General features: G+C 41.4%; 1 protein-coding gene and 1 long non-coding RNA gene across 9 annotated transcripts in view; one reads left to right on the top strand and one right to left on the bottom strand.

The window, feature by feature from the left end:
- Window positions 1-7,296, bottom strand: part of Csnk1g3 (casein kinase 1 gamma 3) — a 95,917-nt gene extending 88,621 nt beyond the window's left edge. For all 8 annotated transcript variants that reach the window (XM_090340085.1, XM_090340087.1, XM_090340089.1 and 5 more), the window contains exon 1: window positions 7,217-7,296. The gene's annotated coding sequence lies outside the window, so the exon portion shown is untranslated. The remainder of the gene's footprint in view (window positions 1-7,216) is intronic.
- Window positions 7,297-7,644: 348 nt separating this feature from the next.
- Window positions 7,645-14,538, top strand: LOC150057334 (uncharacterized). Its single transcript, XR_016536817.1, has 3 exons — window positions 7,645-8,103; window positions 8,967-9,074; window positions 14,347-14,538. It is a non-coding gene; the product is annotated as an uncharacterized LOC150057334 (long non-coding RNA).
- Window positions 14,539-14,788: the final 250 nt, after the last annotated feature.

Genomic DNA, 14,788 nt, shown 5'->3' with positions numbered 1-14,788 from the left:
TAAAAGCCCTATTTTTTCCTCTTACTAAAGCATAACTAGATGTTGTTATCAGCATGTGGATAGAGAACAGAGCAAGAAAGTCAGAGAGGCACAACAGAATTCTGCATTGTTAGTTCCCAGCCTACAACCAATTAATTTCCTATTTCAATGTTCCATTTCAGTTTATACTAGATTTCAGAGACATTGTAACGTAGTGAAATCCAAATAAACAATATATCCCATGTACCTTTTTCTCTTTTTTTCCCAACTTAGACCTCCTGTTTACAACTGAAAATTCTCCTTTCTACTTGACCTAAGACAGACCAAGTAAAGAGGTTAATTAACTGTTGTAATCCGTTAGACCAGCATGCTTTGCACCACACTCAATTGTTCCTGATATACATCAAGGGTGTGGCATTTTTCTCTTTCAAAGAATATTCTCCACTACCAATTCAACACCAACACAATCTACTTTGAGGAGAGGTTGAAAGTATAAGGTTCTTCTCTAATGGTGATGCTGTATTAAAGCTGAAAAGTATCACATGAAACCAGATCAGGAAACACATTGGGAACTATAAGGGAATGAAACTGATGTTCTACTACATAAATAATTCATGTAGAAATAAACCTCTGGTAGGTTAAGAAATGCCAGAAGCCATTTCTTTTTAAAAAGAAGATACTATTAAATAACTCTAAAAGAAGTATAAATTAGGAAAAATATTTTGGTAGTTACTTAAACATTATTAATCAACAACTCTTAAAGAAAAGTCATCTTTCAAAATCACCTAAAACATTTTATTACAACTAAAACAATACAAAGTATAAGATCCTTTCTTCAAGTACTGGTCTACTGATGGAAGTTCAATTTTTTTTTTCTTGCCAAAAACACAGTATCACCTGTGATTTCCAGTTTCTGTTTCTAAAATCTGCAAAGACATCACACAATATTTGAAAAGTAATCTTACTGTGGAATCTTCCTAGACTGTTTGGGGTATTCTGTCAATCATTTAAAAGTATTTCATCCTTACCTATTTCAACTGTAACTAATGTTCACAACTCTCCCAGTTAAAATCTAGCCAAATGGCTGCAACCAACGCCAACACCTTTTTGCCTTCAGTTTGCCAAATATTTCATTAAATTAGGTAACTACAGCATCAAGATATAACTACCACTAACAGTTCATTGGGTGGTAACACAAATGATTCTTGGTGACTATACATTACTTGAAATAGAAGTTCAACAGCAAACTAGAAAATAGCCTGTCACTCAGTGTAGCTGGGGTATCAGGCAGTTAATTCTACAGAGAAGAAAGTATTTTATTTCATGAGTGAATAAAGAGAGGTATTCTATAGTAATGAGCTCTTGCCTAGAGTGTTTGTGTTTGGATACTCTACCCACTAATCAACCCTCTAGCAATTTATACAAATCAGCAACTTGGAAAGTGAAAGGAACAGCACCATTCGTTGGCATTTGTTATGAACTTGGCATGTTATGAATTTTCTAATCCTGAAGAACACAATGGTGAAGTCTCAAACTCTCACTCTCTGGCATTCTGTGGGAAGCTGTCTCTTTCTGTCCCTGCTGCACACAAACCCAATCCTCTTTCTCTTTAGCTACCATCTAAAGAAAGTACTTGTCATAAACTTGAATATTACTTCAATTGTAGCATCACTACTATAGAGACAAAGGCACTTAAAACACTATCAAAATGAATCCCAAGAAATGGAAACACTTTTTTTGCTAGTTTTGATTTGTTTACTTTTTGTTTTGTTTGTTTACATGTCTTTGGGAGTGTAAGGGGAGGCACAGAAATGGAGAAACAAAGGGTCAACAAGTGCAGGAATGGTACTCACTGGATACTATGCTGAAAATGAACTTTACAATTTTGGGGTGGGAATGGAAGGGAAAAACTGAGAGATAGCAAGGAAAGGAGTAACACTGTCAAAAAGAAATGTACTCTTGGCCCGGAGTTTGGCCTAGTGGTTAAAGTGTTTGCCTAGCATGCATGAAGACCCGGGTTCGATTCCTCGGTACCACATACATAGAAAAAAACCGGAAGTGGTGCTGAGGCTCAAGTGGTAGAGCTCTAGCCTTGAGAAAGTCCAAGGACAATGCTCAGGCCCTGAGCTCAAGCCCAGGACTGGTAAAAAAAGAAATGTACTCTTTGCCTGACTTAACTAACACCTCTATGAATCACTTTTTTTAACTTTTTTTTTTTTTTGGATAATGTTTAGAGGGGTTACAGTCACATTCACCAGATAGTAGGTACATTACTGCTCCCACACTGATATCCCTTCTCATGTTTTTGTCCCCGTTCCCTTCCCACAGCCCCTCCCAATTATCTTGTTTTCCACCCTTCCCTTTCCTATTTCAAATAAACAAATAAACATATATACAATATACCAGGTAACAAAGAAATCACCTTTATAACAAAAAATATTTTTTGCTACTCCTGGGGCTTGAACTCAGGGCCTGAACACTGTCCTTGGGCTTTTTCCTCAAAGCCAGCGCTCTGCCACAAGAGCCACAGCACCACTTCCAGCTTTTTTTCTATGTATGTGGTACCGAGAAATCAAACCCCGGTCTTCATGAATATTAGGCAAGCATTCTACCACCAGGCCAAACTCCCAGCCCCCAAAAATCACTGAAAGTTTGTGTAAGCCTGATTCCAATGGCTCATTCCTATAATCTAACTACTCAGGAGGCAAAGATCTGAGGATTTAGACTATCAATGTGGGCAGGGGAAAAAAATCTGTGAGATTCTTATTTCCAATTAAATGGGGGAGGGAGGAAACAGGAAGCAGACCTATGGCTCAAGTGTTTGCGCACTAACTTCGAGCAAAATAGCGCAAGAACAGTGTCCAGACCCTGAATTCACACTCCAGAACAGGCACAAAAAAAAAAAAAAAAAAAAACGTAATAAAAAGAATATCATGGAATTTTACCTTATGCCACTGAAAGCTTTAAAAACATAGACATGACTTAGGCACAAATTAAATTTAATTGTAAGTAGATAATACATCATTAGTTGAAAAGGGGGGGTTGTCAAAAACAAAGTCTGCTTCATCTCCCAAATACATAAATGCATATATCTTCCCAAGACCCTAATTTTTTTTTTGCTTGTGTGTGTGTGGGTGTGTGTATGTGTGTGTGTGTGTGTGTGTAGTTGAGTTTGAATTCTGAGCCTCCAGCTTGTTAGGCAAGCAATCTACCACTTGAGCCATATCCTCAGCCTTTTGTGGACTGGTTACTTTTCAGATAAGATCTTGTTTTCTGCCTCCTATTTTGTGCTTCCTTTTCTCACTGGGATGACAGACAGGTGGGGGCCATCACACCCAGCCATTGCACTTCCCTCAATGCCAGAACACAGCCAGTGAGTGACATGCATACACCATCATCACCATCCCTGCTGTCCAACTTTCTCCCCACCAGCCATGATTACAGGGCAGGCATGAGCCACTTTGAGCAGCCCAAACACGTACAGTTTCTAAATAATCTTGAGAAGGAAACTGGAGGCAAGGGGGGAAGGGAATGTCCAAAGACAGTCTCTGTGGTGTTTCTAAAAGTTTTCTGTACTCACAAGTATCTCTCTCAGTTCATATTCTCTACAGAGTGCTCAGGCCCTCAAGAATCACTTTACATTCATAGATACACATTTGATTCCCTGGTATGGTTCAGTGTGACTTATTCTACAGAGAGACACAAAGATGATGCTCTGAAACAGCTAAGTTAGTAGGAACATACCTTTTGTACCTATAGAATCCGTGCAACTAAAATCAGATAGGACCAAAACACATTGTATTTTGAAAAACCAATATTCAAGCCTACTAACAGTGTCAAGTATGTTCGAAAAAGACGTAAGTGAAGAAGAAAGGTTAGGGATAAAATAAAACAATTGGTGGTTTATAACTAGAAAGTTCAAAAAAAGTGATTTAAGCATGGATTCTGCTACTCCTAAAATATAGCTTCAACAGGTTAGACTCTAGAAAATGACTTCCTGGTCTCAAAAAGGGGAATTGTACAATCTAAGGCAGAGCTGTTTTTTAACAGTTTCAATTATGCCCCTTGAACAAAACATTTAAAACAAATTTTAACGGACATCATTTTAAGGTTCCAAGTAACACAAATTCAGCTACTTTATGTAAAGTCATTGTGAATGTGAAGAGGAAAATTATTTGCAGAGCAGGGAACATTGAAACACTTTCCCTGTAACATGATTTTATCTGCATTCAGAAACTAGTGTTTGTAAACACTCATTAGATTAAGTTAAAGACTAAATTATTTTAGCATTATCTGATACTTTTTAAGTATCAGTCATTTTTAATGACTAAAAAAACTCATACATGCTTATCTAGAACTGTGATTTTTCATTTTATCATCTTATTATAGATAGTTGTTTTTTGTATAGATTTTTTTACAGATCATTTTATACAGAGTAAATCTCACCTTCAATTGCATCAGCAATAACATCTACTTACTCAGTGACCTGCATTTTACTTTGTTACTTCATAGTCAAGCATTTTCCCTGTTTAATTTGACATATTAAGAAGCCCTTGAAAATGAAGCCAATATTTTAGAATGAAGCCATTCTGAAAGAAAAAAAATGTTTAATGTGAACCAAAAAATATACCATAATGATGATCTGTTCTCAGCATGAAGAAATTACAAGAGGAACCAGAGGAGACACAGAAAGGTAACTGGAGAGCTTCCCATTTATTCCTGACTCATGGGTTTTACAGTCTGGATTATTTCATATAAAACCAATTGTCAGATTACCAGACACACCCATACTCAAATGCAAGTAAAAAAAAATACATAGATATAACTTCCCTCTAGTAGCTGACTACTTTGCTATAGTTTGTCTCCTTGAACTTTTCATCCCTGTTTACCTACCTAATATCAACAAAGAAGATAGACACTGAACCTACATACCTCAAACTGACTCATTTTTAAATAGAAGGGATCCTGGGCTTCCATGGCCTGATCTCCACCTACTTTCACAGCTTCCTCATCTACAAGGAACTCCTGGTTCAGCAGCCTTATGTCCAGCTCAACAGGTCCTGTAACTCCCAATCTCACATGCTTATGCTCGGGATGCTCCCTTTACCTAGTCCTCCATCTTCACTATTAATGTAAATGAAAAGCTTGTACTGGTGGCTCAAGCCTGTACCCCGACTATTCGGGAGGATGAGATTTGAGGATCGCTAAAGTCAGCCCTGTCAAAACTCTGTCCAATTAACCACCAAAAACCCTCAAGGGGAGCTGTGGGATTAAGTGGCAAAATGCCAGTCTTAAGCAAAGAGTTCAGAGATAGCATCCAGGCCCTGAGTTCAAGCCCCAGTACTGACACAAAAAAAATAAAAAATTAATTAAGGCCCATTGATTACTCCCTCCAGAATAATATCTTATCACATATGCTATGCTCCATGAATCTCTAATATAAATCCACAGAAATAACTGCAACAAGATTTCATTCATATTCTGACCACTTTTCCAGTATCATCAAACAGTGAAAGCCCAAGTCTCTTACATATATAAGACATGGGTTGGCTTATTAATAATTAGTAGTTGGTTAGTTTGCAAGTCTAATAATGAAAATGTCAATAATTACAAAGTACATTAATTTTTAATGACAGAATAAAGCAGTAAGCACAATAAATCATCAATAAAGATAATCATGTGTCAAGATCCTCCCATATAGGACTTTATCAACACTATCAACATTAAAATTAACCTTTGTGAGCTATGTAGTGGCAATGGCTTGAGGTAGGAAGATCAAGGGTTCAAAAGCAGCCTGGGCTATGCAGTGAATTCAAGGCCTACTTGGGCAACATGATGAGACCCTGTCCCACATAATGAAGCAAACTAAAAGAAACAACAAACATCCTGTCTTCTATTCCAACAGAACTCCTACCTGATGCATATCCAGAAATGCAAGCAAAACAACTGAATGCCAAAGCCACACAATGTATTTGATCATGCAGTTCTTCCAATGCTTATAAATATAATTCTCACCTTTTATCAAGGCTAACATATACAAAATAAGACAGCTTATTCCGGCTCAGTACACAAATGAAACAAAGTTTGGAAATAATTTTAAAACACGGTGTACGTACATCTCAAAGAAAAAGCTGCTGAGAATGTCACAAATCAGAGTTTACTTTTCATGGGAAATGGTATGTTAAACCAGGCTCAAATCGTTCTAATTGAAAATTATTCTTACATTCATTTGTGACTATTTTTCTTCCGTGATTTTTCTTCTATGTATTTGTTTATGGATAAAGTTAATCTTCAAGAGCCATACCTGATTAAAAATCTGAATTTTTATTTTTAAAAGTATCAAAACTGTGTTGGCTATCTCTTGTGTGCTCAAATGGCAACCATACAAGAATATAAAGTAAATTTAAGAAATAAATGACTTGTTTATCTTAATTTATATTTTAAAGGTAGGTTCTTAATTTTCTGGTCTTGTAGATGTGAGAAATCCAAGCAAGCGCTGACCCAACAGTTTAGCCTCACCAAAAGAACTACTTTGCTCAGGATCCACAGAAGCTGCCTCCTACCCAGACTTGTGCCCCTCTCATTAACTGCTTTCCTCCTTCCCAGAAACCTGGCGGGGTCGGGGGGAGACTGGGGCGACCGTGCCCAGGGCCTCCGTGCCCCCGGCCCAGGCGCACGCTCACCCCGCCACCACAGCCTCCCGGGAAGCCCTGTGGGGTCCGTGGGCCCGGGAGGCTGCCGGTGCCGTGGACCACGAACAACCCGGCGGCGGCACCGCAGCGCGGGTCGCGGCGATGCTGCCGCCCTGGACCACTCCTGCCCGGGTAAGTTTGGAGCGAAGTCTACAACTCCGCCAGGTGAATCGGCCACCCTCCCGCGCGCGCACCTGAGCGCCGCGGGCAAGTCTGCCCCCGACCTGGAGCGGGGCTCCGGACGCCCGCCCCGGGAGTCCAGGCGGGCGGGCGCCGGGGGCTGCGCTCCGCCCGGCCGCTCGTGAGCCAGGTCCCCGCGGTGCCCCGCTCGCCCGGGGCTCCCCTCGCGCCGCGCTACCGGAGCAACTTCTCCACCCGGCCGGGCCGCGGGGCTTCGCAGGCTCCGTGCTCCCAGCCGGCCCGGGCCCGCGCCGCCCGCCGCCCACCCAGCCCCGCCCGGGACGGCGGAGCGGCGGCCGCGCCGAGGCCGGGCCGGGCCGCGCCGGAGGGCGGGCGGGCGGCGACGCGGACGGAGGGCGCCTTACCTCAGAGGCTCGGCCGCCGACAGCAGGGCCGCGGTCCCGGCGTGCCGCGGCGGCTCCCCGCGTCCGTCCGTCCGTCCGTCAGCGGTGGCCGGGGCAGCGGCGGCAGCAGCACATCACACCGTTCGCGGCCGGAGGAGGAAAGCGGGGCCACGCCAGGAGTGAGCGGACGAGGCCGGGGGACGCAGCTGGGCTCGGACAGTGTCTCCGCACGTTTGCCAGCGCCTCCTACCACCGCTGCCGGCGGGAGATTTGCCGCCCGGGCCGCTGCAGTCGCCACCGAAGCAGCCGGCAATGAATGCACAGCGGAGCCTCGCTTATCCGGAGGTCAAACATCCTTCTGCCTCGAGCATCCGGATCGGCGCCGGACCCGGAAGTGAACACATGGAAAAAAAAAAAAAATACAAGAGGAAAGAGTCTCTCGAGCGGCGGCGGCCCCCGGGCTGCCCGCAGGAGCGGAAAGAGCCGAGCGGGGCCGAAGAGCACGGCGAGCTCGGATTGGTCGGCTCGCTGAGCCGAAGAGAGGCCCCGCGCTCATTGGCTGTCCGCGCTAGGACGAGAAGGCCACGCCCCCTCCCTGCCTTGGCGCGCGCTGTGCGTGAGTGGGCTGGGGAGCGGTTGTCGTGGCGAGCGTTTTCCTGGAGAGGCCGTGGGAGGAGAGCTTCGCCAGGTCTGAACTTGGAGATGCCTCCACGGATTGGGGGAAGCCAGAAACCTTGAGGGCGTCATTTGCCAAGCCAAGGAGCTGAGGCGTTCTTGAGGGACGCCAGAACAACCCATCAGGTGCCAGAGACTCTTAGGGCCAGGTCTAGGATGACATCACTGGATCAACCTTACACTGTAACCCAGCAAGGATTCAGAGGCCTAAAGACTGAACTGCGGCTCTGCAGGTGGGGTGAATGCCATTCCTACCCCTCGTAGTGGGGTTAGGTAGCTAAGGGAATTTCTCAGGTAGACCTCCTGGCCTTCTAACAAGCCAGACATGACTCATGTTTTTAAAGGTAAAGCACGAAGTGGATTCAAAGTCTTCTGACTGGACGTGTGCGGTTCACGCTGCCCCACAGAGAAAGAGCAAGAGACTATACTAAACACTGCTTTGCAGTCAAACCGTCTTTCTGTACTCGACTCAAGCTAGCTACTGAGTACACATCTGTAATCCCAGCTACTCAGGAAGCTGAAATTGGGTGGTGGTCGGTTGTAGGTCAAAATGGGCACCTGGAGCCTGACCAGGCCTCCAAACAAGAAGGAAAGGGATGGGAGAAGAAAACGGGGAACACGGTTGTAGACTCACGGTAAAGGCCCCTCAGTCGGGAGGCACTCCAGGATTTGAACCCTGGGTATAAACTTACGGGTTTGAACCCCCGAAAGAAAGAAAAGGGAAGAAGAGCAGTTGTGTGTCTGTCTGCACGCGTGCGTGTGCATGCTCACCAGTACTGGGACTTAAACTCAGAGCCTTTTCACTCAAAGCTGATGCTTTAGTACTTGATCCACAGCTCAAGCTTTTTGAGCTCAGGCGTTTGGCCTGGTAATTGCAGATAAAAGGCTCCTGGATTCCTCCCCAGGCTGATTTCAACTGAGATCCTCACACTCCGTCTCCTGAATTGCTAGGGTTACTGTCGAAAGCCACTGGAGCCCGGTTTAGCAGCTATTTTATGCATTCTCCGGTTTTGGAATGATTTGCCTATCAAATGACGTACCCTAAAGTCTGTGATCTATTACTACGCAATAAAGTTAATCCTATCTTTTTTTTCAGAAACGTGTGCCAAACAAAGCTTCACTGTCAATCCAAGCATTCTACCAAAAACTAAGAACTAGTGTGAATAACAACCTCTAAGTGTTGATAATTGCTTAGGGCTTTCAGGTATAAATATATTATTAACTCATTAAGTAGATATGGGTGGAAATATCTTTGTTTTTACCCTTTTATTAAGGATATTTTGGTACAATTTGGCTAGAAAGCCCTATAAAAAGTTGGAAAGGAGCAGGGAGTTTAGCTTAGAGGTAGAGTGCTTACCTAGTATGCACAAAGACCTGGGTTCAATTCCTCGGTACCACATACATAGAAAAAAAGCCAAAAATGGTGTTGTGGCTCAAGTGGTAAAGCTCTAACATTGAGAAAGCCCAAGGGCCAAAGTTCAAGGCCCAGGATTGGCCCAAAAAAAAAAAAAAGTTGGAAAGCTATTTTGATATTAGCTTGTAAAAAATTGACAATATGGAAACATAAAAGAATTAAAAGCCAAACTGCAGCCACCATAACTAAACCAGTATTTTATAACATAAAGTCTCATCAAAAGCAATCAGCTCATACTTTTCCATCTGCCACATTACAAATTATCATTGTCACTCCTAGCATTACTGCTCTTCAAACGATTTTATATTCAAATATTTATTTTATCATTATGATGGCATAAATCCATTTGTCCAAACCTATCCAATTTTTATAACAAGCTGGAAATATAAATTTGTCGTGTTTCTCTTTTGTCAAAGCTGTCACTTCATTTCCAATAAATGCTTTGTTATGTTTGATAATGGTATGTAAATTTTGTGAAACAAAACTGTGGCCATTTTCCCCTATGTGTAAGCACTGAGCTGGGGGGATGGAACATTTTGGGGCTTTTAGCAGGAAAGTATGAGACTAAGGTATTTACTTTCTAGGTTCTGGTAGCTACTTATGAGACTGATCTGAGGATCCCTATTCAAAACGAGCCAGAGGAAAAAAGTGTCCACAAAACTCTTATTTCCACTTAACCATCAAAAAAAAAACAGGGAGTAGAGCTGTGGTTCAAGTGGTAGAGCACCAGCCTTGAACAAAATATCCAAGTGAGTGTACAAGGCAGAGTTGAAGTACTGAAATGAAGGAAAAAGGAAGGGAATAAGGAAAACGGGTTAAAACTTTTCAAGCAGGAACAGATGAAACATTCATTTTCTTCTTCCAAATGTTTTAGTGGTAATAGAAAACTGCTCTAGTGACTTAATGATTGACACTGGCAAAGTAGCCTTAAGAATTACTGGACTACATTTACTTCCTTTTTCTCTGTATCACTCTTTAAATTAATATACCTGAGAGAGAAATGCAACTAAGAAAAAAAAAATAATGGTCAAGTAGAAAGAGAAAGGATGTCAAGTGAGACTTTGTAACAGTTGCCTGGGACTGAGAACAAAGAAACATTTTACTCACTTCTTCCTTAGTCCCTAGTCCTACTTGCCAAGTCCAGGGAGGGACAGGAAACATCCTGGGAGACTTCCAATCTTGGTGGAAGATACTGCTTTAGGAAGCTTTCAGAGTGTTATTATAAGTGGAGGGAAATAAAAGTCAAGACATACCCAGGAGGATAATTTTAAAAGATTTTGGCCTAGAAAAAGGTTCACATACACAAGAATCAGGAGAATTTTCTGAGCCTTTCTTACATTTTACAATAATGATCTCCAGAAATGCTGAACAAAATCCCACTTTTAGGACTTCTTTTCTCCATTCCTGCTGCCCCATGCTTTGAATGCGCTCCCCCTAACCCATAGGTTTTGTAATGGAACCCTAACTCCTCAGTGTAGCAGAGCTGGGAAGTAGGTACTAATGGGAGTGTGTTTGACTCATACAAGAACCAATATGAAAGGACTAAAACCTTTCTTCCATGAGTGAGTTCACTGGTGGGACTGGATGAGTTTCTCTGGCAGCATGTTCTAAAGCAAATCCACTCCTTGTGCTATCTGTGCCCCTTTTGCCCTACATTCTGCCATTCAAAACGTGACCAAAGGAGGTTCTTATGGGATTCAGCCACTTGATCTTAGATTTCCCAATCTCCTGAAATATGAGCTAAAATACATCTCTTTTTTGTGTGCCATTACTATATCTTGAACTCCCAGATTCACAGTCTCACTTGCTTACTGAGCTAACATTCTACCATTAGAGCCTAGCTTTCATTATGCACGTCAGTGAATAGCTGAAGATGAAATCTCCCTGACCTTTCTGTTTCTGCTAATTTTCCAAGTCTCAGCCTCCCAGTTAGTGCCAGGAATGAGCCACCTGCATTGGGTAACCATCACCCAGTTTCATGTATTCTGTTATGCCAATGACAAATGAACTGAAATAGACTGCCATAATGAAGTATTACTGAGAAATCTGTAATTTAAACAATATAAATTTATTCTCTCACATTTCTGAAGGCTGGAAGCCCAAGATCAGGCTTTCCAGTAAGGTTATAGGTGCTGGCAATAGCATTCCTCACAACTTTCAGGTCGGTACCTTTTCCCTTTGTCCTCGTGTAGCCTTTTCTCTTGTGGGCTTTTCTTCCTCCTCTTAATCCCATCCTGAAGAGTCCCCTTCCTGACCTTGACTATATTTAATTATCTCCCAAAGCTTCACCTCCGACAACCTTACATTAGGGATTAAGACTTCAACATACGAATTCTGAGACGACAAAATCCAGTCCATTGGACTCCTCAGAGCAATGAAAAAGTAAAACTATAAATAAGAGAGAAGATAAAGAATAGACTCAATAAGAAACAGTAACTTGTGGGCAATATAGAAAGCCTTAAAGATACATTTTGAAAGGAAAGAAGTTCAATCAGGAAAAATCTCTAAAGAGAAAAATCTATAAACACGACGAAAGTATAAAAGGATCTTACCAAAAACAATGGCTAAATTTCTTGCTAGGCAATTTAATTTTTGTTTCTTTGTTCCATTAGCAGACATGAATTTTGACAGCTTTTAAGCAAAATTGGCCATTGAAAGAATGTTTTATAAATGGAAGAGTTAGCTAATGCTGTTATTTTCTTAATGGACTTACAAATAGCACTGGGTAATATATGGATTTAATACGGTGAGATATTCTAATCATTAAATTCCTGTTTGTTTTTGCCTTGTCCTGTCTTTCATTTCTTATGATTCTATCTCCCTTGATCCACGTAAGGAACCATTCAAGGTGCATCATCAGTCCCAAACAGTAGGGATCCTTTAGAATTCTGGTTGAAGGTAGAGAGTACAGGAACAACCTCTGGCTTAGACCTCAAGCTCTGCCACTCACCTATATTCTTAATATTTACACAATGTATTGCTTGAACTTCTCTTTTGGAAATTATAACCCCTTTAAACCAATCCAGAGAAGGTGTGAGCTTAATTTGGAAAACTTCTAGTTCTATCCACTTCTGGTTCTGACTAGACTCTATTTACCTTGATGGAAATCTGTTTGGATGGATTACATCCAAACTATTGAACTTCTTCAACATGACCGGCTCAGAATGATTGGGATGAGTGCATTGGCTATATTCTGCTGCTGGTCAGAATGACACAGTGTCAAAGCTTGCTAAGACATGTCAAACTTCCTTGTGCCCTTTGGACAGTAAGGAGGGAAATTAACCTACTTGTCTATGTTACTATAACCTTTTTCATACTTGGTTGTTACTTCATCCTTGTCTTTACCAACTTGTGCTGCTGAATTTTTGACATGTCTTCATCTTTCTACCTGTTCCTATTGTAGTCTTGATTTTATAACTGATGAAATAAAAATTACAAGGTCAACAAAATTTAAAAATAATGTAAAAGAATACCCTAGAACTCTTCCATTTGGTTCTCTTTCTGTTTTTACTATAATTAAGATAATACCACTTTCAGTTTCTTTCCATACCACACAGACTAAGTAGTCTCTGATCCTCAGTTCATGTGTAAAATGTGTCAGTAGAACCTGTATCATATTTACATTAGGAAGATCTATGTGTCTGTGTGTATTGGGGTTTGAACTCAGGGTCTTGCTCTCTCCCTTGGTTTTGGTTTTGTTTTTTCTCAAGGTTAATGTTCCACCTCTTGAACTACACCTGTACTTTTGGCATTTTGATGTTAGTTGGAAATAAGAGTCTCAAGGACTTTTCTACCTGTGCTTGTTTCAAATTGTGATCCCCTAGAACTCAAACTCCTCAGTAGCTAGGATTACAGACATGAGCCACCACCACCCTCAGGTATCAGGAAGGGTAAATTGCGATGATGAATCTGTCATGTCAGTGTCTGTTATGTGGAGAGTTCTAAACCATTGGTGGTTATTAGATACAGTTTGCCCCCTAGGAATCTGTATTTTTCAATCCAACATGAATGGGAATTAAAAGTTGAAAATATTAAGTCCCAAGCTAAAACATAGAATTGAAATTATTTTCTTAGTCATGGTAAAAACATTATTTGGCTTTTCTTTAGGCAGTATTATTATTATTATTATTATTATTATTACTAATGATGGTAATAGGGTTTGAACTGAAAGCTTTCTGCTTGCTAGGCCAGTACTCTACCCCCTGAATCATGCTCCTAGCCTTTCATGGTCCAGCCAGCATCTGTTTACCATAATAATACTCAAAATTCCTTTAGACTTTCTCCATCTCAGTCTATTCACTGACTAGGAGCCCTGCCTGCCTTAGGTGTGGCATTATGTCGAGGAGGAACTATGGGCAACACATTGTCTCTTCTTTAAGTAGGATGTCTCGTGTAGTTTGACTCTGTGTCCAAGTGAACACTTGCCTGAATCTAGTTCAACTTGCTTTGCCTCTCTGGCTTCATTCTGATGTCATCTCTGTTGTCTTAAGACTCTCTGGATTCAGGCTTGTGTTCTCTTCACTAGCAAAGTCTGTCACACTCTGTCAAAGCTTTCTATTTCACTAGAGCTGCCTCTTGTCACCAGGCCGCCCTACCTCAGCTTCTTGCTAAACCTCTGCCAACTGCAGATCTAACCTTTGGACTGTCAGTTAATGCATTGTGTTCTACGAGCTTGGATGAACTAACCTAAGAACAAATTTAAACCACACACCAATAAGTATTGCTTTCTAAAACTGTTACTGTAGTATCTACTGGTTTGTGTGTATCAAGCTACATTTCTAATAATTAAAGTTAATATCCCCCCATCCCACTTTTATTTCTTTTGTATCAGTATTCGGGCTTAAGCTTCTGACCTGGGCACTGTCCCTTAGCTTTTTCTCTCAAGGATAGCTCTATAGCACTTAAGCCACAACTCCACTTGTGGCCTTTTGGTGATCAGATGAAATCTCACTCACTTTTCTGTCTAGACTAACTAAATCATAACCCTCAGATCTCAGCATATGCATAACTAGAATTACAGATGTAATCCACCAATCTCTGTTATCTATGTTCTTCTCACTAGGTTAATAAATACCAGCAAAGAAAGCTCCACTGGTGTCTTTACAGTGGAATGTTCTGTTATAAAGTTGAGCTGTACGAACAACAACCAGGCCTTGAGTTCAAGCCCTAGGACCATCAAGAGAAAAGAAAAAGAAGAAAAAGGTTCATAATGCTGAGAGAATTTAAAATGGCACAACTTTATTTATCCCCCGTGAGATATATAGTATGAACAAAAAAAAATGCAAAAACTTCTTTAGACTATGCATTACTCCTCTTGTTGATGATTGATTTGCTGAAATTACTGAGTGTGATTTAAGGCAAAACAAGCAGATGATTGTGTTATCTTACAATGCTATGAGTAAGGGCCTAATGGTGACACAAATGACATCAAAGAACACCTAACCAGCCTCCAGTGCTAGAAGTGAATTAGAAGAATCATCATGCACCAGCAGATATTGCTTAGC

The sequence above is a fragment of the Megascapheus bottae genome, chromosome 10 (assembly GCF_031878675.1).
Source record: "Megascapheus bottae isolate mThoBot1 chromosome 10, mThoBot2.hap1, whole genome shotgun sequence".
Classification (NCBI taxonomy): Eukaryota; Metazoa; Chordata; class Mammalia; order Rodentia; family Geomyidae; genus Megascapheus; species Megascapheus bottae.
This window is presented reverse-complemented; position numbering and strand designations above follow the sequence as displayed.